The 27,903-nt window shown below is 48.4% G+C and overlaps 1 protein-coding gene and 1 pseudogene across 2 annotated transcripts in view; one reads left to right on the plus strand and one right to left on the minus strand.

The window, feature by feature from the left end:
- Positions 1-27,903, plus strand: part of Nmnat3 (nicotinamide nucleotide adenylyltransferase 3) — a 112,893-nt gene that overhangs the window by 23,191 nt on the left and 61,799 nt on the right. The gene's annotated exons all lie outside the window — the stretch shown is intronic.
- Positions 5,303-5,660, minus strand: LOC127184214 (60S ribosomal protein L35-like; annotated as a pseudogene).

Consider the following 27,903-nt stretch of genomic DNA (forward strand, 5'->3'; position numbering starts at 1 on the left):
ACACGCCGGAGTCGTCTCTGCTGAACTTCTAGGTTAGGATTTCTGTTGGTGTGCTAAAACACCTTGACCAAAAGCACTTTGGAAAGGAATGGGCTTATTTCATCACGGTCCACCATGTAGGGAAGTCAGGTCAGAAACCTGGAAGTAGGGACTAAAGCAGAGACCATGGGGCAGTGCTGCGTGCTGGCTTGCTCCTCATGGCTTGCTGAGCCTGCTTTCATATAGCACCAAGAACCACCAGCCCAGGGGTGTAATCGCCCACTGCCAGCTGGGCCCTCCCACATCTACCGTCAATCAAGAACATGTCCGCAGGCCAATCTGGTGGGGCATTTTCTCAGCTGAAGTTCCCTGTTCTAGAATGATCCTAGCTTCTGCCAAGTTGACATAAATCTGCCAACACACTTCTCTTGTTCACTGTCCCAATCCAGAACCCTGCTGTGTTAGCTATCAAAAAATTAATCTGGATCACAAGGAGTGAGGTGGGTACCAGGTGTCATGTGCCTTTGGTCTGAAATCGCACCTCATCTCCAGTGTGCTGACATATAGACCAGCAAGGGCCAGACACTCACCCACCAATGTCATAGCACTCTGGGTCTGAGTTAGAACATGTTGCTCCCGTTATGCAGGTCGTGAGTGAATGGAAGCAAGACGTGGAAGGCTGGGTAGCCAGCCTGGATCTGCAGTAGGAGTTCTGGGGAGGGACAAGCTGGACTGTGGCCCGTTCGTCTACTCAGCTAGCATTTCCAAGTCAGGGCTCGGTGCCAGTTCTGTGCAGGCACAGAAATGGGAGGACAACAGCCTGAGCCCTCTGCCTACACCCTGCTGCTCCTACCACGTGGGCTCATGCTTAGCAGGCAAACGTGTGGTTCCAAAATGTATTGGAGCCAGTTGTGCTTAATTAATGTAGTCAAACAGCCTTATTAAATATTATAGAAGCTGATGAACTGTGAGCGTGGGAGGAAAAGCCATTTTGAGCATTGAACTGAATACTGTGGAAAGAGTCAAAGTGGGCATGGTCGCCTTCGCATTCGCCTCCTCCCCTCCAGGGGCGAGTGATGGATTCACTTCAGAAAGATGGTTGGAGGTAGAGGAAGGAGACAGAAAGCCTCACGTGGGTTCTGGCCTTTGTCACCTCTTTATCTCAAATAAGCTGGAGCGGGAAGTTGTTGCTGATGAATAACAGTCTGAGGAAGTCCCCTTCCGGTGTAACACACCCTGGCCCTGGATCTAGTGACATTCTTGCACCCATTTTAATTTTTAGACTTTTTTTAAAAAAAGGATTCTCCGTTTTGCCCATTCCTTTCTGCTGTCCTCTTCAGTGGGTGGCAGTCATCACTGGAGTGGGGCTGAGGGGCTAACTGCTGGAAGATGGGACTTACAAGGGTCACAAGAGCCAGCTTGGGGTCTTCCTAGGCCCTGGACCAGGAACAAGTGATGATGAACAGTGTTGAAGGGCCACACAGAGGTACCAGGACTGTGCAGTATTGCTGTGGCAGACCTGACTACAGAAAGGCTAGAAAAGCCATTGAGTGTTAAAAGCCCAGTGGGGTGTTCTGTAGGAGCTTGGATAAGAATGTCGAGAGCAGCCTGGCTTGTGACGTTTCAGGGGAAAGTTCAGAGATTCTATCAGGACTGTTTTGCTATTTTGTCGCCCTGGTGAGCTGAAGAGACAGCTATGATTAATAAGAGACAAGTGCCATTGAAGTGAGACCTTTGTGTTACGGGGACAATTGATGCTGTTCAGCTGAAGCAAAGAAATTAGCAGTAATTAAGAGATCATTGAGGTGAAACCTTCAAGGAAAGGGTTTCCTCAAGGTCAGCATACAAAAGCTGTGGTCCAGACGTGGCCATTGTTAAACCTTATCCTGGCAGCTGAACTTGGTGATGTAAGAGTCACCCAGGTGGTACTGGTTTGGAAGGCATGAAGGGGTCATGGAGGGCAGCTGAGGCTTGGCACTGTATGGCAGGGCTGGAAGGTCTGGAGAGAGCCCAAGAGAGGCTGTTGGTGAAAGTTAAGCAAGCGACTGAAGCTGTTTTGGAGTTGCGAGGGCCATGGGGTGACCACCAAGAAGAGCAGCAGCTGTGGAGTGGAGGCAGCCAGAGCCTCGGAGACAAGCTGTGTGTGCTACAGCAGGTGGAGCTGGAGACGACCCAAGCCCTTGGGAGGAGCCCAGGAGATCGTGAGTCCCAGATAATTGGATATTGAGTTATTTACACAGTTGGAGTTGCTTTTGCTTCGTTTAGATTGTGACTGTGCCTGGTTCTTCTCTCTTGAAGTAAGAAAGTACTTAATTAATTTTTTTATTTTACAGGAGCCTACAGTTGAGAGACTTTAAACTTTAATTTAAAAGAGGTTTTTGGGAATTTGAGGAGAATTTGGATTTTAAAAGAGACTGGATATTTTTAAAGAGGCAGTTTTAAAGGGTTTGGATTTTTAAGGCCGTGGGACTAATTACGTTTGTAAAATATTTTATATTATGACTTTATTAATGTGTGTGGTGGTTTAACAGTGATGTGTTTGTATGACAAGTTGACAAGGGGTCAGTTGTGCTGGATAGTTCTATGTCACCTTGACACATGCTAGAATTATCTAAAAGGAGGCCTCAATTGAGAAAATGCCTCCATAGATCTGACCGTACGGTGATTGAGGGAGGAGGGCTCAGCTCATATCGGGTGGTTCCTTCCCAGGGCTGGTAGTCCTGGGTTCTGTAAGAAAGCAGGCTGAGCAAGCAGCACCCCTCCATGGCCTCTGTGTCAGCTCCTGCCTCCAAGCTCCTGACCTCACTGATGGGCTCCATTGTGCAAGTGTAAGCCAAGTAAACTGTTTCCTCACCAACTTGCTTTTTGGTGATGGTGTTTCATGGCAGCAGTAGTAATCCTAACTAACTCAAGTAGGCTCTGAGTTGACTGATTGGGTAATGGTGCGGTCACTCATGGGAAATTGCAGTCACTGTAACTACACTGGTGGACACAGGGCTTTCCAAGTGAGGGAAGAGCTGCAAGGAAAAGGAAGGAATCAAGTGGCTCCAAGCCAGATGGATCATGAAAAGGTCCAAGACAATGGTGTAATTTATTCAGCAAGCATTTGTGAAACATCTTCTGTGTACCACCTTAAAGGCCATGCACATAAAACAATGGCTTGGTCTCAGAGTTCCATGAGGACAGCAAGAGACAGGGTGCCCGCCTAGCATGCCATGAGGAGAGTTGAGGAAGGACAGAGCCATCATAGTACAGAAGTGCACCATGGCAGGTCAAGTTTCAGGAAGTGATGGTGGTGGCCAGCATCAGCGCCTGGGCAGAGAAGGGAGCAGGCAAGGAAGCTAGGCCTGCAGGATTCACAAGGAGTAGAGTGAGAATGTTGGTGTCTCATAGTGCAGATGTTTTTATGCCTGAGGCTGATTCAGGAAGATGGTGGCCACCAACCTGCTGCTAAGCCATCTGTTAGGTACCTAGAAAATAGTAGTCAGTTCACACAACCATTTTATGACTTCTGCTTTCACTTATCTTTTAGCTGGACAGTTTTTAAAATTATGATGGATTTAATGACACCCCCTCCTTTTTTTCCCCCCTGTTCTGTGACCCACTGAGAGGTGCGAGATTGTTTTGCATTTGAATTTAAAAAAACTGGATAAAGAAACTGTGGTACATTTACACTATGGAATACTACTCAGCTATTAAAAACAAGGAATTCCCGAAAATTGTGGACTAATGGATTGAATTAGAAATGATCATAATGAGTGAGTTAACCCAGAAGCAGAAAGAGTTAAATGGTATATACTCACTTATATCTGCACACTAGTCCAAGGGGCATGTCCCATGAAAGTCTTCACTTACCAGGAAACTGGGACAGAGGGGAGGACAACCTATTGGGACTCTAGGTGAGAGAAGCATGGGAGAATGGCAAAATAGAAGGATCCAGAGGGTCCTAGAAACCTAAAAGAAGAACATTATGATAGGCAGACCTGGGCCCAGGGGTCCTGCTCAAACTATGGCACCAGCCAAGGACAATATATGCAGTAAACTTCAAACTCCTACTCAGATCTAGCCAATGGACAGAACATTCTTCACAGTTCACAGGAACTCTGGTGCTCCATATTTGACCACGTCCCCTGGAGGGGGAGACCTGGTGGCACTCAGAGGAAGAATAGCAGGCTACCAAGAAGAGACTTGATACCCTATGAACATATACAGGGGGAGGAGGTCCCCCTCAGTCGTAGTCATAGGGGAGGGAGTAAGGGGAAAATGGGAGGGAGGGAGGAATGGGAGGATACAAGGGATGGAATAACCATTGAGATGTAATATGAATAAATCATGAAATTAAAAACAAACAAACAACAACAACAACAACAAAACATTCCCCAGTCCCATTTTATCTGCAAGATGACTTCTGAGGGACCAGTTCATCCCACCATGTATTTTTATTTATTTATTTATTTCCATTAATTTATTCATTTTACATCCCAATCTCAACCCCTACTCCCTCCTCTCCTCTCAGTCCCACCCTCCCACCCACTACCCCCATACTCCACCCCCGGGCACCAACATCCCCCCCCCCCACACACACCCGCCCCATCACTCAGGAGTGCCTTGATTGGTTCTACTTGAAGGAGCCCAGGTTAGTTGGCTTTGTATGTCTTCTTGTGGTGTCCTTGGCTCCTCCAGCTCCCTCAATTCTTCCTCAAACTCTTCCCCAGGACTCCCTGAGTTCCGCCTAATGTTTGGTTGTGGGTCTCTGCATCTGTTTCCGTTATCTGCTGGATGAAGCCTCTCAGATGACAGTTATGCTAGGTTCCTGTCTGTAAGGATAGAAGAGTATCATTAATAGTGAGTGTCAGGGGTTAGAGCTTTCCCACGGGGTGAGTCTCAAGTTTGCCTAGGCATTGGTTGGCCATTCCCTTAATCTCTGTTCCTTCTTTTATCTTGTAGGCAGCACAGATTTTGGGTGCAGGTTTTTATGGGTGTTGATGTGCCCCTCCCTCCACTGGACATCCTGCCAGGCTACAGGATGTGACCACTTCAGTCTCAGTACCCCCCTCCCCCGCCTCCGCTGCTTGGAGTCTCAGCCAGGGTCATCCCCATATCTTCCTAGGAGCCTCCCCAATCCCAGGTCTCCAGACTGTCCCCAGAGATGCCCCAACACCAATTTCCCTTCTGTCTCCCAGCCCTCTCACCCCTATCGCTGCTCTCCCCAAACCTGGTTCCCTCCACCCATCCCCCTCTCCTCCGCTCCCTCTCTCACCCAGGCCCCTCTCTCCTTCCCCCCTTTTTTTTTTCAGTCTTGCATTTTATTGTCCTTGCCACCTCAGGCCTTGACTGCACATCTGTGCAGCAAGTACAGCCGCTCTTGCCGCTGCTGCTGCTTGGTCTTCATCTTCTCCTGGTGCTTGGCGAGCTGGCGGTGCAGGGCGCTAGTCTTCTTGGGCTGCAGGTCCAGAGGCTTGTACTTCTTGTCCTTGTAGAATTTCCTGAGGTTTTCTTTTTGAGTCTGATTAATGACAGTGAGGACACGGGCAGACGACTCATATCTTGGAGAGCTTGGATGCAGCACCGCCTGTCACCTTGGCGACCCAAAGCTGAGACAGCTCCGCCTTCAGATCGTCCTGTTGTCTCAGCAGCTCCTCCTTCTTGCCCGGCAGGTCCAGAGCCTCAATTTTGGCCATGGCTGCCTTGCTCACCACTGAGGCCGCCTGGTATGAGAGCTCTCCTTCCACTGTCACTGTCTGTTTTATTTCTCCTTCTTAATGGGAATTCAAGCATCCTCCCTTGAGCCCCCCTTGTTGCTTCTCTTCTTTGGGTCTGTAGATCGTAGCATAGTTATCCTGTACTTTATGGCTAATACTCACTTACAAGTGAGTACGTGCCCTGTGTGTCTTTCTGAGCCTGGGTTACCTCACTCAGGATGATCTTTTCCAGTTCCATCCATTTGCCTGCAAATTCTACCATGTATTTTTACAGGATGCAGTGTGCACAGAAAGTGACAGTAATAGCAGTCATTTGTGACATTTTTGAACTTCTGACATTCCTGATCTCTGTCCTTTCCTCTAGCATTTGAACTCCACCATTTTGGTAAAATAGGAGGAAGGTGCTTTCCAAGCCCATCCATTCTGAACTGTGGATCCTTTTCTTTCCTGTTCTAAGGACCTGCTGCCCCTCTGTGAGATGCATCCTGCCTGGTATCTCTTCAGTTGCATTGGCCTTTGAACTTGCAGACTTCCAGCAGAGGCTTTTGCTCTCAGAAAAGCAAAGCTGCCCTTAGCTCTGTAGTGTCCCTAGCCTCGCTGGAGGATGGGAGGGTGGGAGGGCTGGCATGGGCAGGGCCTATTGGGTCTCCTAGGGGAAGAGGCTATGGGCCATCTTTTTGCTCTTGCTTTTGAAATTAAGGTGGAATTAATTTGTTTTGGAGAGCTTAACACACAGTGCAATTGGGCACGTGAGAGTAGAACCAGGCGGTGGGGGAGCAGAGCAGCTGAGAGGAGCAGTTGCCACCTCTAGTTTGCTTGATCACTCCCAGCCAGCAGACCCCTGGAGAACCCAGCCAGGTAGGAGCCAATCCTAACTCATCTTGTCATGCAGCCTTAAGCGTATTAGCTCACAACTGTGGGTTCCAGTCCTTTGTGCCAGGGTGAAGTAACAGTATCTAGTGTGGAAAGCAAGGACAGAGTGCCTTTATGTGCTTGGTAAGGGCCTTGCCCAGATCACATGCTAGCTCTACAGCTTTTCCTCAGGGTTCAGGATTACTCAGCCTTTAGACACAGACAGCAAGTGTGGGCCACCTTCATTCTGAGATTGGCCTGGAGATGTCCCGAGGATCCTTAGGAACCTGGAGTCTCATCATTTCTGATGAAAGAGCAGTTCAGAGCCACAGCATCTGCAGATAAAAGCAGCACACGGCTCTAGCTTCCACCCTCTTTAGCACCACACACGTTAGGTTGACCTCTCAGAACAACTGCTAGCTTTCGAGTTACTGTCATGAGGGTTATGTTTAACATAAAGACAATGATAACAGATAATAAGATATAATAAGAGATACCAGGCAGCAGATAATATGTTATAGAGGAGTTTATTAAATGAGCATGGGGGGACAAGGAATGCGGGGAGGGGTACCCCAGAGAGAAACACAGACAGGGACAGACAGGAAGAATAAGAAGAGAGAGAGGGTAGAGAGAGAGAGAGAGTAAGAGGGAGTAGAGTGGGACCACGAGGAGGCTTTGTCCTTTTATGTAGCCCTGGGCAGGGCCACGCCCCAGTGGCAGGTAAGCAATGACATCACAGGTAGGCAGACCGAAGCAGAATGCTAACAACGAATGTATGGGGAATCATCTGTGGAGTTCGTAATCTATTTGGTTTTTACCTAACCCAGACACTACCCTAGGAAAAGTGGGGCCTTCTTAGGAGAGTCGAGATGGACGCCATGTGGTGGGTACCATTATTTAGTTTCTGATATGCAAGTTTTCATATCTGAAGTGTTTGGGGCTCTCACGGGTGTTTGTGTACCCTGCCTTCCATCCAAGTTCTCATAAAGTGACCTGAGTGTCCTATGACCTTAGCACTTCTACAAAAACCCAGTTAAGCTTTCAGAACACTTGTGATAAAGATGCGAAATTTCTTAGCTCCCAAAATGTCTTCCTTTTATGGCTGAAAGGCTCACATTGGATTAGAGCAATAGTTATTTTAAATAGTCACTTCTGAGTTAGCGTAGAGGGGGAATTTTTTTTAAGCCATGTAGCAGTTTTCTCTGGTTATATCTTGAGTCCTACTGTGGAGGGGAAGTCAGGCTTTCTGTCTGTAAGTGGTCGTGAAAGCTCTAAAGGGTTTTAGAGGCAAGACGGACCTATGTCACCCTGAATGATGCCAGTGACCTCGGCTGCCAGGATGGGGGGAAATGGATAAACATTGCCCTGAGTCAGCTGTGTGCCTTGCTCTCAGTGTCCTCGTCCTACTTCAGGGAGAGGGTCTTCCATGTTTGTCCCCAGGTGCCTGTCTCATTGGGCCTGGTGTGTGGCTATCTGCAGTAACACAGCCCTCAGATACCCCTGACAGTCTGGAACTGAAGAGCTTGCATTCTAGCACCCTATGCTAGAAATCTCAGCGCTAAGCTGGAAGTCTGAGCCTAGAGCTCTGTTCTCACCCTAACTGGCTTCTCAAAGAGCCAGACTAAGCAGCATCCTATCCTGTCAGTTTCCTCAGCAGCAAGACAGGTGGAGTTCCTTCCACTTGGATGTTAATGCTGCAAGTGGAAGCACGAAGTAAATGGAACTAAAATTTTTAATTCATTGGGATTCATCCTTTGTTAGTGTGTGGTCTAGTGCTTTGTATTCATTACCCCCTACCCCACCCCAGATTCTTAATTACTAGTTACGAGCAAACTGTCACATACCCCAAGTATTGCTGTTTAACCTCACCTAAGACATTATTCCTGATTGGCTGATTAAAAGTCCTAAACCTGGGCAGGGCAGAATAGCATAGGCTTGGGGAGAGAAGGATCTTGGGAGAAGAAGTGGACAGGTATTGGAGGAGGAGGGAATGGAGCCGCCTAGATGGGTTAGGTGAAGAGGTTGGCATGGATGGAGGAGATGGACAACATGAACGAGTATATTGGGATTACAGATGGGAGGTAGCCCCGTCGAAGTTATTAGAAACATGGGTACAGGGACTTGGGAAGTAAAAAACAGCTTAGGAGGTAATATCTGCCATGCCCCAGGGGAAGACTGGTCTAAAAAATACAACAGGTGTCTGTGTCTTTTTTGACTGATAGCAGGTTTGAGAATACCATGGTAATAAATATAAGCTGAATAATAAACATTTATTAGGCCATACTTTTAAATTAATAACAGTCCTTCAAGATGGAGTCGCTCTACCATAGAGAGGCCTTGTTTCTGATCCTGGGCATCTGCCTGACAGTTTGTTTTAAACACAGGATATGAAAGTCTTGAAACTTCTATAAGGAATTTTAAAGTGTCACTGATTTTAAAACTTCGGCAAAACTTGACAAAATGTACTTTGAAGAATAAACAGTTCATCTTGTATGGGAGGAAGAGGGGCTTGGTTTCTTTCAGTAGGCAAACCCTAGTAATTTCACGAGATGCCATCTCAAGTAGTGTGTATGTAGGGACTTGTCAAGTAGCCTCATAGCTTGTGTTGCTGACTGAAGTGATCCATGCTCTCATGTACCCTAAAAAGACTAGAATCGCAGTGTGTGTTTGTTTTGAGACAAGATCTCTCTATTATATAGTCATGGCTGGTCTAGAACTCACTGTAGACCAGGCTGACCTTGAACTCCATATGCCCCTGCCTCCCAGTGCTGGGATTTAAGGCGTGCACTGCTATCCTTGGCAAGAACCGTAGTTCCTTGTCTAGATATCACTTCTCTGCATTGGGGCCTGAGGTGCCCTTTTCCATCTCTTCTGAGCCCCTGAATCCATGGTAGACTCTGTGTCAGTGTGTACACCCAGCCGTCCTCCCACCCTCGGGTGTGCAGTTGAGCAGCGTGCGTCACGTTATCCAAACTAGTGTTTCATATGGACAAGGCCTTTCATCCCAGGCGCTCTCTCAGTCTATGACAGAGCTCAGTGTACTTTTCCTGGCAGCAGCTATGGAAACCAAGATGGCTGCCACTGACAAACCCTGCAGGGACCATTGGCTTCCTGGGGAAAAAGTCTTCCTTCTTTGGGGGTGAAGGGCCCCTCAGAGAAATCCTCCTACATCATGTTCAGGCACGATTCCATGCAGCTGAGGTGGGCATTGCTGAGTCTATGAACGGGGGCTCTGGCATGCAGTCACTGGGACATGCCCATGTTCTCCAGGCTGCATGCCACACAGGACCAAAAGGTTTATGTCTATGCTATTTTTATTTTTGTTTGTTTGTTTCTCCAAATATATAGAAAGACTCCTGCAAACCCCCTTTCTGAGGCGCAGGGCATGCCGGTAGGTTGTACTGCCCACCGGAGTGGGATAGGCTTCCTTCCTTAAGCAAGCACATCCCAGGCGCTGTAGCCATGGGATGAAGAGCGAAAACTAGCACGGCTTCCTTAGTCCTTCCTCACAGTTCCGCAGACAACGTTTGTTCTCACTGTAGACCTCCACGTAGGATTGTCTTAAAATCTAATATTATTTTGTGTCTGTATATTTGTGAGTATATGCCACTTGTGTGGGTACCCACAGAGGCCAAAAGAGGGGGTTGGATTCCTTGGGGCTGCAGCTTCAGGCAGTTACGAGCGGCTTAGAATGGGTCTGGAAGAGGAGCCAGAGCTCTTAACCATATCTCCTGCCCAGGAGTTCTTTAGGTGTGTGTGGCGGGGCAGGTATGTGCATGTTCATGAGTGTGTGTGTGTGTGTGTGTGTGTGTGTGTGTGTGTGTGTGTGTGTTTGTGCGTGCATGTGCGCGAGTGCGTGTGCGCATGCCATGGCATGCCTATGGAGGTTAGAGCACAGCTTCAAGTATCAGTCCTCCCTGTGCACTTGTTTTAAGGCATGGCGTCTAGTTCACCTCTGCAGATGCCAGACCAGCTGCCCATGGCTTCCAGGCATTCTCCTGTCAGCCTCTCATCTTGCCATAGGCATGCTGGGGTTACAGGTGCTCACCTGAGGAGCTTTGTCCGCCAGGCTGTCTCCCCAACTCAGAGTCAGTCCCCGCCTTCCTCTCTCTCTCTCTCCCCCTCTCTCCCTCTCCCTATCTCCCTCTCCCTCCCTCTCTTTCTCTCTCTCTCCCCTCTCTCCCTCTCCCTCTCTCCCTCCCTCTCCTTCCCTCTCTCTCTTTCTCTCTCCCTCCCTCCCCCCCCCCTCTCTCACACACACACACACACACACTTTGTCAGTACAAGGAAATACTTTACAGCTTTAGCATACTCAAATTGCCAGGCAACATCGCTCCGCTTGCACACGGGAGCCATTTCAAATAAAATACAGGTTACTTGAGCACAAACATTAGGATGCTATAAAAATCAGACTGAGAAAGTAGGTGGCTATTGAGTGATTAGTGGGCAGACAGCATATACAGACCAGCCAGTCTGGACTAGGAGATGGTCCGTGGTATGGGTAGAATGGAGCAGAACGGCATATTTCACCATGCTTCTCAGAGCAGCATAAAATAGAAACATTTAAAAGTATGTAAGGAAAATCATTTCAGTTTGAAATGATACGGCCACAGCCCAAGTGAGTGAGTCCACTCTGCTTGCCTTCTCCCAACAACTCTGCTCCTTCTGTAAAGGTGCCGCAGCTTACTGCACATCGGATGTATACCTACCTGATGAATTTGTAAATAGGTATAGATCCATATGTATATTGTGTCATTCCTGTGTATTAATACTAGTATAGATTGCCTTGCCTAATATGAGACAATGCTATAATTCTGCCTGAAACTTGCCTTCATTTCTTCACCTAATATTTACTCATTAATAATCAGTCATATCAATATATACATGCTACTCTTTTTAACAGCTATATGAAATTAAGCAGCATTTATCCAGTCCTCTATGAGCAGGCATACGGGTCTCTGATTTTTCATCAATGTAGACAAACCTTCGGGGAACAGCCTGCTGACAAGTTACTGTAGAGAGCTGATCATGTTTGTAAATATTACACGTCATTTGTTCTAGGATGTTCTTCCTACGTAGACACACACCCACACACAGACACAGACATAGCTGCACTAGGAGGCTCATTTGTGGGAAGTTGCTTAATTATTTGTTATGCTCTGCCCACTTCCCACTTACTCGTTCAGATGTTAGTTGTAAGAACCGAGCATCTTCTCTTCATGTTCTCTACTTTCTGCTTCAGGTGAGAGCATCACGCAGAGCTGGGAGGTAGATGCCTACCATCCAGCGCTGTCGGAGCCCACTTGCTGGAGGCTGAAGTTGAGTTCTGTTAAAAACCACCAAGGAGGATGTGAGGAGATAGTTAGGCTAATGCGTGAGGATCTGATTTTGGAGCCTCAGCACCCATATAATAAAAAAGGGCTTGATCATCTATTTATAATGCTAGCACAGGAAGGGCAGAGATAGGCAGACCCCTAAAGGTAAGGGAGGAGATAGGAGGCTCCTAAAGTTAAGGGACAAGGTAGGCATAATCCTAAACCTAAGGACAGAGATAGACGTACCCCTAAAGCTAAGGACAGAGATAGACGTACCCCTAAAGCTAAGGACAGAGATAGACACACCCCCTAAAGCTAAGGGTGGAGAAAGGAGACCCCTAAAGCTAAAGGCAGAGATAAGAAACTTCTAAAGCTTAGGGTAGAGATAGATATCAGGCCAGATAGGCAGACCCCTGCCATCTAGTCCAGCCAGTCAGTGAGAACTAGGTTTAGTGAAAGACCCTGTCTCGGAAGATAAATAGAAAGCCACCAAAGGAGAAGCCCGATGGGATCTCCAGCTTCCACATACACCTGCAGACATGTGTAAGTTTCCTCCAGATGAAAACATCATGTCCTGATGAGCAGGCAAGTGGAGGGTATGAGACTCAGGGAATAAACAACAGACAAGTCTCAAGAAGTTCCTGAAACCAGGTTCAGAAAGCCCCTCCCCTAGGCTGCACAAGTGTAACCGGTATTGGAGAGGAGACTCTCTAACGCGTCTAGCCTGTAAGTTTTTGCAGAGAGCTTGATAGCAGCAGTGTCTCTGAGAAGTGATCCATGCTGGAGTGGGCTTTTCAGTGACCCAGCTGCCTCTGAGTCATTCAGACTCCTGTAAGCAACCCCCACCCACGCTTCTGGAAGTAACCCTAATAAAACTCATTGGTTTACCAAGTTGGACGTTGGTGAAATGATTACTTTGTTCTGTCAACAGTACCCTATCTGAAGTGAATAGATGTTTGTTCATAACTTCATAGAATACTCAATCATACAGCAACGTGTGTGTGCATGTGTACATGCATGCACATGTAATCATTGAAATCAGGGTGCTTTAGGATAGCTTTTGTACAAAGCTACATACCTCCTACCAATACCTCTGTGATGAAGCAGTTTCTAATAACTGCTATAACAAAAGACCACAAACTTGGTAGTTTAAAACCACAGAAATGTACATATTTACCTCACAGTTCTGGAGGCTAGGAGTCTACACCCAGAATCCAAAGACCAAAATCGCAGTGTCAGGGGACACATTCTCATGGGTAGCACCAAGGGGAGTCTGTTCTTTGTTTTAGCCTTGGTGGCTTCCAGCATTCTGTCTTGATCAGGGTTGCCAAGAGGGACAGTACACATAGAATGAGCATATATTATAAGAGGGAATTTATTTGATTGGCTTATACAGTACAGACTGGAGAGTCCAACAGTGACCATCTATACACTGGAAACCGCATGAGACCCAGTAACTGTTCAGTCCACACATCTGGATGCCTCTGCAGTCCCAGGCTGACCTGGAGACCTGGAAGGTTTCTAGAGAGCCATGGTCTTCAGTACACATTGGAAGGCTAAAGAAATGGAGCCCAGTGTCAGTAGAGGATGGTGACACCAGCAACAACAGCAATGATAGATGCACTCACCAGCAAGAAGCCAAGGCTAACAGGCATACACTGCTTTTTCCCCTCAGCCCTCTTTATATCCAGCCCACCATATAGAAGGTGCTGCCTATTCTGAGGGAAGAGAACCTTGCCCAATCAACAGCAAATTCTCCCTGGAAGCCCTCTCACAGACATGCAGACTTGTGTCTTAGCTAACCCCAAATTCTATCAAGTTGTCAGTCAAGATCAACTGTCACACATCTCTTAGTTTGTGACCCTGTTACTGCTGTCCTCAGTACCTCCCCCAGGTTCCCCCATTGTTTCTTCACACAGGTTTCTCTTTGTATGTCTCAAATCCCCTTTTCTATCCCTCGTATAGAGACACATAGCACCCTCATCTCAACAGCCTCAGTGACATCTGCAAAGACTTTTTTTAAAATAAAAGTAACATTTAGTCTGTGGTCTATAATATGGTTTATTTGGGGGCATTATCCTGTGTGGGGTTTTGGGTCTTAGTTTCCAATATAATTTATGACTGGGACATGCTTGGTGTTTCCTTTGAGCTCTTTAGAAGAATGTCTATGCACAGAGAAGCCAGGTGTTTTGCTTTGTGCTCTGAAAACTTGGCCTCAGAGGTGAGATGGCAGAGTTGGTCAGACAAAATCTCTGGCTGACACACTCCTTGAACCAGAGACTGCTGGCATGAACATCATGCACTCTGATGCACCTTAGCACATGGCCTGTCGGCTCTTTAATTAGAGCTGCTTAGCTCTGTGACCTGTGTATGGGCTGAAAGGAGGTTGAGAAGCTGCCTGCTTCCCCCCCCCCCCCCCCAGTAGAACAAACTACACTCAAACAATGAGATAGTTTTCAGACTGTCCAGATGGACACACGGGTGTTCTACTGTTAGAAAACAATGGAGGGCATTGGACAATAGCAAGGGCAGAAGGCCAGGGGAAGCGCATGCCTGTCAGGCTGGAAGCACCATTGAAACACAGGATGAGTTCCTGGACTCACATTGATTTGACAGTGCTCAGCGTCTGTGCCTTCTAACTCTGATCCTCCCTATGAAAGGCCAGTTAGTAGTTTTGGACTCAGCCCTGGCCTGGTCACGTGAAAGCTAATGTCTTATGGTTCTGTTTCTCGATTTCAGAGCAGACGCACATGTTCCTAAACTGTGGGGCTCAGCATACCGCGTGCATTCTAGGATTTGGTCCAAATGGTTCAAATTACTGCCTATCTCAGCAGAACTCCCTTCGGCCATGGCTTGTTAATATATTATAGAGACATTAGGACAGCAGTTCAGGAGTGTGCACAGGCAGGTGCGGAGCATGTTTCCCTGAAGAGCTCCCCAGCCAGATAGGAGTGCTCTGCGTGATGGAGAGAGATGCTGGCCATGTCGGTTCAGAGCTGACCTGCAGAGGGCCTGCTGGTGTCAAGTGCAGGTTTGTAGTTCAGTTAGGCCAGGGCACGCTCCTCAATAGTGCTAGTGAGTCCCAAAGAATAACAAAGGAAGGGCCTCAGGTGGGCCTCACCCTCAGCAAGGCCTCAGTCATGACTGGAACTGCCCACCAGCCAGGTCTCATTTCCACACAACACAGCAGCGATCACACATGCCTCTAGCTAGGTGTTGGGTGAGCACAGTTAGAACCGCTAATTAGTCACAGCCGCAAACTGGGCTCAGTCTCTGATTTCATAGACCTCTGCTTGGTTTTGCAGCTGTCTGCTCATCACTATGGCGCTCTGTTCGTAGCTCAGTGAAGAGAAGGTAGGCTGCTGGGCTTCTCAGGTCTAGAGGAGATGGTGTTGCGCGAGGCTGGAGAGAATGGCGCCGTACTTGGTTATGTCGTCCCCACTGGGTGTGATGCCCTGTTTGCCTTAGTGGAGAGCCTGGCTCAGTTTCTACCTCACTGGTATTTTGAGGCCCTCACATTGTCCTCTTGTGGCCTTGAGAAATTTGGCAGCAGTGATAGCTTGTTTTATATTGGGGTAAGTGAAAGAATAAACAAACTAAAACAGAGGTGTTGTTTTTAGAATCCATGTATGTGTGTATGATGTGTGATGTGTAGTGTGTACGTGTATGTGATGTGTGTGATGTGTAGTGTGTACGTGTATGTGATGTGTGTGATGTGTAGTGTGCATGTGTATGTGATGTGTGTGATGTGTAGTGTGCATGTGTATGTGATGTGTGTGATGTGTAGTGTGTACGTGTATGTGATGTGTGTGATGTGTAGTGTGTACGTGTATGTGATGTGTGTGATGTGTAGTGTGCATGTGTAGATGATGTGTGATGTGTGGGTGTTCTCATGCCACAGCATGTGTGGAGGTCCTTGGACCTCACCATCCCCTCTGTTTGAGATAGTGTCTCTTGCTTACGGCTGTATGCACCAGGCTACTGGCCTGAAGCTTCTAGGGATTCTCCTATTTTCTGTCTCAGGGGTGCTGGGATTACAGGCCCACACTTCAGGTTCTGCACATTTGAAAGCAGGTCCCAATGCTGATGTACCAAGCACTTTGTTCGCTGAACCCAGTTCATGGCCCCTCTTTGTTAGAATTCTTATATTTCATTTTAAAGCTTGTCTAAAAATAACCACTCTAAGAGGATTTGAGATCATATAGGAAAGACAGCTGTCACACCATATTCCTTGGCAAGTTTTGTTTCTTCATTGCCAGAACCTTCCTTCCTCTAAACAAAAAGAAGCCTAGCTGGTCTGTGAGTTTATGGGACAGACATGGCATCCAACTCCTGCTCGGCCCCACATGGTTGCCAGGAGCCCATTAACACCTGTTGCTGTAACTCCTGAAAGCTTTTAGGTCCTACAATCCAGGACAGCTCTGGGTGCCCTTCCCTGCCTTGCCTTCACCCCCCAGTCCCACCGCAGGCTCTTCTCACTAGGCTCAGGACGCCCTAATCACCTTCCATACAAGGACGGCCGGGCCACACTTGCATAAACAATTTCTCTCATCTGAGTTTCTTTCTGTCAGGAGTAATATATTTGTGTGGAGTGTGGAGCAAGTGTGGTCAGGGCCTTGGAAGTCTTCCTGACGGCCCCTCAGCTGTTCTTCCCGTGTAGTATTTAATGGGTCATCAGGGCAATCCTGAATTTATCTTCATATTTTTCAAGAATGGCAAAGGGGCTGACAGTTCACCCTCTGTACAAATTGCTAAACTGGCATTGGGCAGCCTCACACACACTGTAAGAAGGCATAGGAATCCTGACCAGAGACAAAGGATACAGCAGCCGTACCAGCATCTGGGTATCAGGGTTTTCCTGTGCCACTGTCTCCTACCGCAGTTCCCCAAGGTGAAGGGAGGGTCAGGTGACATCTTCATAAGCAGTGGATTTGGTTACAAAAGAACGGCCATGTGCTGGCTAGTTTTGTGTCAACTTGACATAAGCTAAAGTCATCTGAGATGGAACCTCAATTAAGAAAAAGCCTCCATAAGACCAGGCTATCGGCAAGCCTGGAGGGCATTTTCTTAATTCGTGATTGATGGGGAGGGCCCTGCTCATTGTGGGTGACTCCATCCCTGGATGCTGCTCCTGGATGCTATAAGAAAGCAGGCTGAACAAGGCATGGAGAGTAAGCCAGGAAGCAGCACCCCTCCATGACCTCTGCATCAGCTCCTGCCTCCAGGTTCCTGCCCTGACTCCCCTCAGTGATGGACTGTTACCTGGAAGTGTAAGCTGAAATAAACCCTGTCCTCCCCAAGTTGCTCTGAACATGGTGTTTCATCACAGTGATAATGACCCTAATTAAGACAAGCCCTATGCTTAGGGAGCCCAAATATTTTATGAATGACAGACTTGCCTGCCCTTCGATCCAAAGACAGGCATTACCTCTGTTATATCACTCAGTGACCACAGCTGCCTCTGTCCCGGAAGAGGACGCTGTCGCCACCTTCTGCGACTGCTGCTCACAGGCTAGTTAGATGTTTCCAGCCTTCCACTAGGACACCTTTTCTTGCTCATTTTAGTAGCATGGAGTCCATGCAATGACATGTGCCAATTTGTGCCCAAGGTCCAGTTCCTGATAAAAGATGCCTCCCAGAATCCTCTTTGTCTGCTAGTGACTGGCTCTATTCAAGGTGGTAGTTGATCTCCTGTCTTAAGTCCCGGGTTGAGGGATAAATATTTACAGAGTGGAGTTTCCAGCTGCATGAAATGAGTGTATAGGAAGCTGACTTTATCCTAACATTTGGGGGTGTTTGCTAATGCAAGTTACTTGTCTTCTCTTAACAGTCACTCAAAGTAGCTCAGCTGGGAAGTTCTTCGTTTTGTGTGCATGTCTGTCTAGCTTGTTAGCTCGTCGGTATGGTCCCGTGGGCACCTGTAAGCAGGAGCAAGACCAGAGCTGTGGGTCCTGGTGTCACCTGCAGAAGTGGGGGCAAGAGTGGAGGGAGGCATGGGGCTTACTCTGTGAGCTTTGGAGGCAGATCTTTCTCATGTCCTTTCTCTCCCTCAGTTGATGGTAACATCCACATGGCCTCCTTTCAGACTCAGGTGGTTCTGAGGTTTTGGCTGGAGCGTATAGACAGCTGAGCCCTCAGAACGTTGCTAAAACTTTGTAGTCTCTGATGTCTGGAATTAGTCCAAGTGACTTGAGGGTTTGCTCACTTGTAAATGTTTGAGTGTCGTGTCCACACGTTGCAAATCGAGAAAGTCAGCTCTGAGGCACAGCTGTTCTTTGGGAAAGACCTGTCTGCGAGCATGAGCTCCTCGCAAAACTCTTCTGCTCCATTTGTGTCAAGTACCAGGAAATGATTAGAGCACCAAGCCATATGGCAAATGCCCACTCGAAGCAGCGCAGCGGCACTGGGTAATGAGTCTCTTTTTGGGGAGTCAGTGTGGAAGCATCTGGGTTTCTGTGATGTAGACAGGAACAGACTTGCCTCTGCGCATTTCAGGTTTCCACAGCCCTGAGTAAGGACTTTTCTACCCATGAAAAATTCATAGAAAAAATTAACTTACGGTAGATTTTTTTCTTTAGGTGTATTTTTCTTTTCAAATGATATGCACTTGAGTTGCTGCATATAAAATGAACTTAACTGAGGCCACAGAAACTTGTGAAATTTTTGCATTTTCTTTCTTTCTTTCTTTTTTTTTTTTTTTTTTTTTTTTTTTGGTGCTACTTAGATCAACATTCTTTAGCTGTCTCTCCCTCAGTTAGAATCCTGTTCAATTGCACAAAACAGGAAAAACAATGAAAACAATGGTAGCGGAGAAGGGTACTTCTCCTCCATGTTGAAGATACCAAGAAGTCAGCAGCCTCAGGCTAGTGTGGTCATTAGGCTCCTGTTCTTCTTAGTTTGTTCTCTGCCCAGCTGGAGTTGGCTTTTGTCCTCAGCATCCAAGCTGCCCTACTCTAGCCATCACATTGCAGGCAGCAGGGATGAGGGAGGAGAGATGAGTTTTGTTCATTTTGGTTTGCTTTGTGACAAGGTCTCCCCTATGTCACTCAAGTCAGCCTGGGTCTCACAGTGTGGTCCAGGCAGTCTCAAACCCACTGTCCCACTGCCTCATCATCCCACTGAGTGCTGGCATGGTAGGCACAGGCCTACCCCATGCTCAGCAAATCACATTCAGTGTCTCTCTCCTGGAGATGTCCTAGCTAGTCAGCCAGCCTCTCCCTGCTTCTCAGGCAACTGGAAGGGTCGTGGTTGTCCAGTTAGAGGCAAGGAGTCAGTGACTGACTTGAAGGGCATTAGTCTCAGGCAGTGACCAGGAGACTCTACCCTATCTGAGCTCATAAATACTTGGTCTCCTCTTTGAACCATACCTGGAGGGCAAGAGCAGACTTTACATGGTACCATCTGACTCTCATGGGATCTCTTGCTTCTTGTTTTCTGGAAGGAAAAAATTAGCTAAGAGACAAACTGAGGTAAGGATTGGCTCAATGGTAGAATTCCTGTCTAGCAAACACAGGGTTCTGGGTTTAATAGCAAGAGGCATAGACAGTTTTGTTGGTTTTGTTTTGGTTTTTTTGTTTTTCTCCCAAGACAGGGTCTTACTATGTAGCTCTGGATGTCCAGTAACTTGCTATGTAGACCAGGGTTGGCCTAGAACTCACAGAGATCTGCCTGCTTCTGCCTCCCAAGTTCTGGGATTAAAGGAGCATGTCACCACACCCAGCAAGACATAGACAGTTTAAGCAGAGGTTTACGTAGCAAATGAGATGGGAGTGAGCTGCCCTAAAAGTGGGGAACAGCTCAGTGGGTTCTGTGGTGCGGATTTGACAGGTGCCTATGACTATGAGGCAAGTGGCATATTCATGACATAAGGTGACTCCTTTCTTCCAGGTCACTGTGGATCAGAGCTCCCTTTAGGGTATTTTTCCCATTATCCTCTAGAACAGCCTTTTGGCAAGTGGGGCAAACCACAGTCCAAATGATACTTATAATGAAGTCAGGGTCCTCTGAGGATGCAGACCCTTCATTAGTGCATGTGTGCATTGATTGGGTAAGTGCCCTGGTGCCCTAGTTTTAGATAGAGCAGGAAGAACCTATCTGAAGCCTCAAGGATGCTTAAGGACAGAAAGGGCTAGGAGACACGGCCACCAACTGCAATGTGCCTTGGTTACTTTATATCCAGCTCCCTTCTACCGTGTGTCACCAGGCATGCAAGTCTGAGTGGCCTGTGTGACAGCAGGAGGATGCAGGTTGTGTGCCCAAGGGCTGCCAGGTTTTACACATAGGCAGCTAGAAAAATGATGGGACCCTTTTTCCAGCAGAATAAACAAGCATCTGGAAGCAGGTGCAGAGATGGGGAACTGTGTGTTAAGCACTGTGAAGGGGACCAGGCAAGGGCTCGGGAGGATGCTGTAAAGTGGAATAGGAGAAACCAGACCCAAATGAGGCAGGTCGTTAGGAATGGAGTTGCTTGGCTTTCACGAAATGGCTTACTTCTTTGTTCTTGTCCTCAGTCGTTTAAACTTCCCACCTCTGCACTACCCAGTCTGATCCCTACTTTAATCAAGTCCCCCAGCCAGCAACTGCATCCTGCCTGTCCACGCAAAAGAATGAGGAAAACCAACGCTGCCCCACAGCCTACCTAGAAGAACCGAAAAGCCTGACTCTGCTTGCTGGGCTGTGAATGGTGTGACTTTCGCTTTAATAAGTCTTGACAGGGTGCTGTGTCTTCAGACTTCTCAGCTTGTAACTCTTTTCTCCAAAAAGAAATGAACTCAAAGTCTCCCTGGACAGCATCGTTTGAGGCCTCACTCGGGACCTGTGGGAAGGCCATCTTCCAATTACGGTCAGTCACAACCAGGCCAAGCTGCAAAGGGAGCTAAGAATATGGTTGGCTGATGCCTCTCTTACCCCAAAAGTGTTGGGGGGAGAAGACTGCCTCCATTAGCAAGGCTGAACTGCTAGACCAGTGTTCTTAGTGTCCATGGTAGGAAGCCCCTCCTCATTCCAAGGCGCCTGGTGCTGACTCAAGGCACATTTTCATAAGACGGAAAGGTGGTCCGCAGGCTCTAATCCAGGAGCTGGTCTGACCCACCTCATGTCAAGAAGGTGCCCACTAGTGACCCTGAAAGGCCCTGTAGCCCAGTATGAAAATAAAACTAGAAAAGAACAAGAAGACAGCCACCAAATTGGACCAAGAATTATTCTAACACTGTTCTGCAGTTAGACCTGGGCTTGTAGGAAGAGAGCGGACTGTACTCCCCTCTGCCCAGCTTTTCTTCTACCTCTAAAACCACCATGAATTAGCAGAGAATTCAAACTACAGTTCCACACCCTACCATTGCTATGCTTTCATCCAGGAGAAGACCCATCCCCTGACCAGGAGGAGAAACGGTGAAAAGTCTCCCCAACCCATACACGCTGCTGCATACTCCCAGTAACCTTCTGCCCACAGGATTGTGTCCCCGTTCAATCACCCCGGCAAGACAGGAAGCCATGTATCTTCCCTTGACCAAGGTTGAGGTGGAGGGTGAGTGTGGCAGCAAGGAATCCATACTAGAAACCCTGATTGATATATACAGTTCTTCCACCAATTAAACCAGCTCCATGAACTGGAATTGCCACTGTTGGAACAAACCGTCACCCCTCTAGGTAAGAGAAGGATCTGAGACCGAGCTGTCCAGAAGGGGAGTGACTTCTCCACTGCTCAAGTCGAAGGAAGGATTAACAAATACAGGACACTTAATAGGGACAAAGCTGTCCCCTCTCAGAAACCTGAATGGAACTTGGGAAGTAAAAGAGGTGACTGGCTCATGAGCCCCCTGCTGTCATGTACCATAGAAGGGCTCTGAAAAACTCTCAGGTTTTCCTCATCTGTCAGGACGACAAGGATTCCCCCAGTGCCTTCCTAAACACACTTCAGGAGGCCACAGTAACCTTCACCAACACAGAGACAGGACCACCGAAAAGAGGAGATCCTCCTAAGAGGTGCATTTCTCACCCACTCATCCCCAGACGCCCCTGAGTGCTCCAGAAGCTGACTTAGTCCGGGTTGACAATAGTGTTACAGTCAGGGACAGGAGAAGGCAGGACCAGAGAGCCGATAGCTGCTATGAGAATCAACCTGACAAAGGGTCCTCCCACACCCAGAAACCCATCAGGCCTGGAGACTGTTCCTCTGTAGACAAGAAGGCCACTTTGGAGGGATGTCCACGAAGACAAAGGCCGCTGTCGAGACCCTGACCCGGTTTCAGGAGGATCCCTGGAGGACTCAGTGCTCTGGGGACCAGTTGGGTTCCACATATCTCCCCTTAGATCCTGTGGTCTCTATAAAACTGGAAGTGTCCAAAGGGTCTCAACCAAAGGAGGTTAATCCCAGACCTCTAGTTAGGTAACGAGGAAGTGGCCCCTCCCTTGCTGGTGGTCACCAACCCCTGGATCTTCATGACCCAGATGCCTCCGGTTCAGCCTACTAGCCGGTGCGTGATCTTTTTTTTTTTTTCTTCCCCCCTCCCTCCCCCCCCGCCGCATTCCCCACCCCCACCCCCGAGACAGGGTTTCTCTGTAACAGCCCTGGTTGTCCTGGACTTGCTTTGTAGACTAGGCTGGCTTTGAACTCACAAAGATCCACCTGCTTCTGCCTCCCCAGTGCTGAGACTAAAGGTGTGTCCCACGCCTGGCTCAGTGCTTTATCTTAAGAGTACCATTTTTGCATCCCACTTCACTATTAACCCAAACTTAATTTGTATTTGATGCTGCTCTCTTGGAAAACTGGCTAGGTTATATGTTCTCATCTATTTGATGGAGCCCTCGCCCTATAGTTAATGGAGTGGACATATCCCAAAACTACCCTAACCTTATAAGTAGATGACTTCTTGCTCTGTGGGCCAACTGAAGAGACCATGTCTTGAGAGACAGAGCTAATTCTTCTGTTTTTATGTGACGGGAGCTAAAGGTTTCGTAGGAGAAGGCTCAAGTACGTCAGACAAAGGTCTCAAACTTAGGTCTAGTTTTATCGCAAGAAACTGGTACTCTGGGACCAGAATGAATCCAGCCAATCTTAACCCTCCCCTCCCCCAAACTCCCAACTGAGAGCCTTTGGGGGAGTTGGGATGTTGCAGGGTTTAAATCCCTGGATACACAGAGCTGGCTAAGCCCCTCTGTCAGGTTCTCGAGAAGGCCTCTGCCAAAGGTCTTAACCAGATAGAATGGTCCCCAGAATCATGAACGGACCTTCCAGAAACCTAAGTTTAAGGATATAAAAGCATAGGCTTTCCAAGGGGTAGCCAGACTCTGCTTGGGATCCCCTTCCCTCACAGGAGTCTGTGTGCTGGCCTGTGCCATGTTATTTTCACTTTAATAACTCTCGACTCGGTTCTGTGTCTTTGGATTTCTTGTGTTGTTATACCTTACTCGAGGAAGAAAGACACCTGAGGAAGGACCCTGTGGTGCTGTGAGTGCGAGTCACCCCCAGTGGCTCACGTCCCAGTTGAACTGTTCGGAAGGGCTAGGGGATGTGACCTTGTTGGAGTACCCATGTCACTAGGGGTTGGCTTTGAGGTTTCAAAAGCCCACACCAGGCCCAGTGTCTCTCTGCCCACTGTCTGTGGATCAGAATGTCAAACCCTGCTATCCACAGACTGACATGGGACTTCCTGTGGACTTCCATGACTTCCCATGACTCCCTCTGAAACTGTAAGCACACTCCCAATCTAATGCTTTCTTTTAAAGTTGCCTTGGTTCTGGTGTCTCTTCATAGCAATAGAACGGTAACAAAGACAGACCCCCCCCCTAGATGGCATCCCCTATCAGGGCCAGGCACTGTGCAGGGCTTTGCCCCAGTCCTCATGAGAGCTCTGAAGGGGTCCCTGTAATCATCTCCACTTTGCGTGGGCCTCACTGAGGCTTGGAGAAGTGTACAAGACTGGGATGCAAGCCTTAGCCTTTCCCTTCCAGGTGCACTGAAGAATTAGCCTCAATATGTGCAGCATCCTTAGCGCAGTGTGGAGCCTATTGCTCCGTAAACCCAGTAGCTATTACTAAGCTCCACTTAGAGCGGCAGCTGAGATGAGCCCCAGACTCAAACAAGTGTGGCATGGCAAGGGAGCTCCCTCCATTCCTCGGAAACCTTTGGAAAGTTCTCAAAACTGAGGCTTCCTGCTTCCCTGGGACTCTCAATAATTAGGATGAGTGCTTAATTGGCATGTTTGTTTCCTCTAAGGGGAGGCTGGCACAGGATCTTCACAGCGACACAGAGGCCTGTGCCTTTGTTCTTAGCAGCACTGGGTGCCCATAGCAACGACAGGCAGAGCCAACAAAGTTAAAAAGAAAAAAATGGCTGAGTTCTCATGAAGGTTGATTGCCTCAGAGAAGTTGACACATTCACACAGATAAAAATGATCACCCAGGCTCTTGAAAAATGTGGCTGCCAGCCCTCCCCCACCCCCAGATACAAACCCTGACTCTTGTTCTCTTTAAGATGAGGAGCCTGGTCAAGAGGTCTGTGTAACGAAAGGCATGGAGGAGGCCTGTTGAATCCATTTCCATTCCGCCCAAAGCCACCTGCTTTATGTCTGTAATAAACAGGATGTTTGCAGCCCCGTTCCGGGGTCTGCTGTCAGAAGCACTCACTGCAGGGAAGGGGAAATTGACAGCCTCCCAAGCCGTGAGCGTTAACACGTTACATCTGCAGCGATGCGATGGCTCTTAACCTGCCTGGCTCCCTTTCTTTCCCGTGTCTCAGTGAGGACCTGAGACAAATGGCCGCGGTGTACATGATGGGTTAGAACTGAGTGTGTGGGACACTGGCCAACTTCAAATTACTTGGCAAGTGAGGTCAGATGTGTGCAGTAACAAAGGCTATCTTCCTGGGCATGGAGACCACCTGACCACCACCAAGCCAGAGGACCAAGGCAGGATGAGGTCCTCACAGGGTCCCTGAAGGCCCTTTCTGTAACATGGACCTGACTAGGCAGGCCATTCCTGGTTTAAAATCTTGCTGAGGTTTCTCCTCACCAATAGGATAAAGCCTGTACTTCCCATGTTTCTGAGCCTACAGTATCCTCCTGCCTTTGTAACCCCCAATGCCAACCAAGCCCCTCACATCAGCTCACACCCAACAGCAGCCCTGCTGACACCTTGTTCCTTCCTGCCTTCTGTGGTTTCTGTCATAGCGTATCTCTGCCTCACGCAGGCTGTGTTCTCCTCCTCACCACCCTGCTTCCTCCACAGTTGACCACAGACAGTAATTCTGACGTCCAGAGTATGCTAGGAAAGTGGTAGCGGGCCTTAGACACCTGTGTCCCCTCTGAAGATTCTGAGGGTCTGGTTTCCTTGCCTTGCCTCGCAATCTGGAGACCGCTTACTTTGTTTGCTGTGTGCCCCTTCCTGCAGACTGCCTTCTTGGCCATTGTTTCATTGATGTATCTTGCCTTGATAAAACGGGGTAATTAAGATAGCCACCGTTTTTCATGGCTGTGGTAGTTTGAATGAAAATGACCCCCATGGGTTCATAGGGAGTGGCACTATTTGAAGGATTAGGACACATGACAGTAGATGTGGCCTTGGAGGAAGTGTGCCACTGGGGATGGGCTTTGAGGTTTCAGAAGCTCAAGCTACGCCCAGTGTCACTCTCTCTTCCTGCCTTCTGCTGATCCAGGTGTAGAACTCAGCTACTGCTCCAGCGTCATGTCTGCCTACATGCTGCCATACTTCAAGCCCTGATGATAACGGACTAGCCCTCTGAACTATAACCCAGCCACGATTAAATTGTGGTCATGGTGTCTCTTCCTAGGTATAGAAACACTAAGACAATAGCCTTGTGTTTAATCCCCTCTGCAAAGTGCCATACCACGTAGCCCAACATATATCCAGGCTCAGAGGATTAGGATGTGGGTGTCAGGCACTGTTACCCCGCCTCCTGTGTGAGCTGTCGCACTATAAGCCCCCTCCCTCCTGATGTTGAATTGTCCCTTCCATCCACAAGCCAAAGCTCTCTGAGGACAGGGGCTGCTTCTGATTTTCTTTCTGTTGTACCTGATGCCCAGGTCCAGACTCTAGTGGATGCTGAGTAGGGTTGTCTGGTGGATGGAAGGTGGACAGTGCCAGAGGCCTGAACATGGCACAAAAGCTGGGTAGTCTTGAAAACTTGCCCTGACGTCCCTTCAGGGCAGCACAGTGGGAGAGTGATCCAGAACACACTGGAACTCTGGGACTATAGGGGCAGAGCGACCACAATTAATTTTCACTTCTTCAAAGCAGAGGAGTGACTCTGGAGTTACCCGGTGTGGGTGGGACTTGGTTCAGGATATTTGATCACAGTGTGAACCTGGAGATTGTGCTGTTTACTAGAAATGCCTGTTTCCAGTTGTGGTGTGGCTCAGCTCTAATTCACACCTTTAATCCAAGAGCTTTCTGATTGAATTAAATAAAATTAGTCATATGTCAACAGGGAGAGCAAGCACGCAGTTGAGCGGGAGTGACAATAGGAAGGAGGAGGACAGGAGGACGCTTAGGGACACACGGGAACTATAAGGGAGAGACACTTGGCCTCAGGAGGACGCTTAGGGATGCACGGGAGGTATAAGGGAGAGACACTCAGTCTCAGGGGTGTTTTGAACTGCTGTGGAGGAGAGCTGCTTTTTTTTTTCCTTTTGGGGTGTCAGGTGAGGAGGAAGGTCAGCTGGGTGCTTTCTCTGCCTCTCTGAGCTAGCAGGCTCTCACCCCAGCATCTGGCTCCAAGTCTTTATTGGTAAGCGGGAAAGTTAGAGATTTTGTTAAAAAACAAACAAACAAACAAACAAAACCAACAGGCAATAACTCTGTTGACAGAATCATTATGTTAACAGTGGCACAGCAGGATGGATTTGTTTGATTTCAGTCTGAACTGGTTGTGTGGACTGATGTGGGGGGGGGGGAGGTGGGGTCTTCAGAGTCTAGGACATCAGGAATTTCTGTTTCTGTCCACAGAAGGCTCAAGCCAATAACAATGACAACAGAATAGGATCAACAACAACAGCGAATTAACCATGTAACAAAGTGGGTTGGTCAGGGACAGTGGCCTCACTGATGTTACTGGAAGGTGAGAGGGTGGAGACCAGCAGAAACCACACACTGGGACCCACCTTCCACTGGGAAAGAGCCGCGGGCGAAAAGGCTATGCCTTCATGCTTCTGTGGAAATGCCTGCAGGTGCACATTTGCTGGGTGGAGGAGGAGCCATAGGTAGACACCCCAAGAGCACCTTAAAGGGCTGAGGAGAACCTTTCAAGGGGCTTTACTCCCATTACAGAAGCAGCAGGTTCTAATTGGCAGGCAGACAGTCACTCTCTGACTGACTGTGAGGTGGGAGGCCACAGCTGGAGAGGGGAAGGTGTGCAGAGCTGGAATCGACCCTGACCCCAGTTAATGATGAATTCCAGGAAGGAAGCCTCAAGGTGTTAAATCCTCCAGCAGCAATTATTGCTCACTCGGCAGGCCTCCACTGAGTGCTTATTGCTGAGCGGTCTGTCCCAGTCAGAAATCCCCCAGGCTTCCCCACCCCACTGGACACCATTTAGAAGTGAGGGCTGCTGGGTCTGAGGGCATCTGGTGAGGCCAGCTCTCAAGCCAGAGCCAGGTGTGTTCTCTCGCTTGACCCCTGCAGTGAGTCGATGCTGCCTGAGGCCTTGTGGCCTTGTCGCCTTGCAGCCTGTCTTCCTCTGGGTTTGCTTGGGAAAGGGCTTACCTGAAGCTGGGGGCATGCGCCAATGGTGTGGAGTGTGCTGACCTTGTTCTTGAACCAGCAGGGCAGCCGAGGTCAGGTGCAGCTGGCCATGAGCTGGCTGTTTCCTCCCAACCCAAGATTGGGGGGAGCGGCTAGGGGGCTGGAACAGAGTGAGTCACTGTTGGAGCAGTGTTGCTCAGTATGCCCATGGCAAGGAAAGGGACAAATGAGAGGCCCTTAGTGAAAGCCATTTGTTCCTCTCAGCATGATACTTTTCCACAGTTAGGGCCACCTTTGAAACAACTGTAATAATTTACCTTTGGAAAAATGAACCAAAACTCCGGGTTACCTGAAAT

The sequence above is a fragment of the Acomys russatus genome, chromosome 32 (genome assembly GCF_903995435.1).
Source record: "Acomys russatus chromosome 32, mAcoRus1.1, whole genome shotgun sequence".
In the NCBI taxonomy this organism is placed as follows: domain Eukaryota; kingdom Metazoa; phylum Chordata; class Mammalia; order Rodentia; family Muridae; genus Acomys; species Acomys russatus.